A 763-nucleotide genomic window follows, 5' to 3' on the forward strand; every position below is an offset into this window, starting at 1 on the left:
ATATATCTATAGTATGATATATATATATATATATATACTATAGTTGTATGCGTACTTATACATGTACATATGTGCGTGTGTTTAGGTAAATAATCAAACAGATGTGTGTACACCTATGTGATGATGTAGATGAGTAGGATAAGTGTACATGTACAAGAATAAGATATGAGCACCGGTCCCAGGAAGATCACCGTGCCTATTACGTTAAGGGGGTTGCACGTTCAAGCTGTATGTTGCCGAACCGCATACTGTATCCGTGGGTGATACAAGAGTGTATCAATTCTCGCCGAGTTTTCCACGGTACATATTAATGGTTGTGAAGCGACACATCGGTGTCGTGCTGTATTCTGGTACAGCGCCGCACTAAGGTTCGATGCAACATTGTGAAATGATATGCTGCGCTGTAATGCCACATATCTATTACTGTGAAACACTGACTCCACGTCGAGTCTCGTGGTGGAGAAAAATCGCTTGGATTCATAGTATTTCACGAGGAGGCGGGTGTAGACTCCTTGTTGTTTACGTATACGATCAACCCGTATTCGTCGTTTGAGTTCCCACGGTGTAAAGTTGCTATAGGTATTTTGGTTCTTGCGACCGCTAGTGAGACAAGCTGCGGGAGAGCGCATTTGACTAGCGAGCAATCAATGGACATAAATATGCACACGCGGTGTGAACTCTCGTCGCCCGAAAGATATCGGTTAAACTACAGATGAGTTACATAGGTGTAAGGTAGCATTATTACCCGGCGTATGTTTTTGTG

This window comes from Sphaeroforma arctica (genome assembly GCF_001186125.1).
Source record: "Sphaeroforma arctica JP610 unplaced genomic scaffold supercont1.668, whole genome shotgun sequence".
Lineage (NCBI taxonomy): Eukaryota > Ichthyosporea > Ichthyophonida > Sphaeroforma > Sphaeroforma arctica.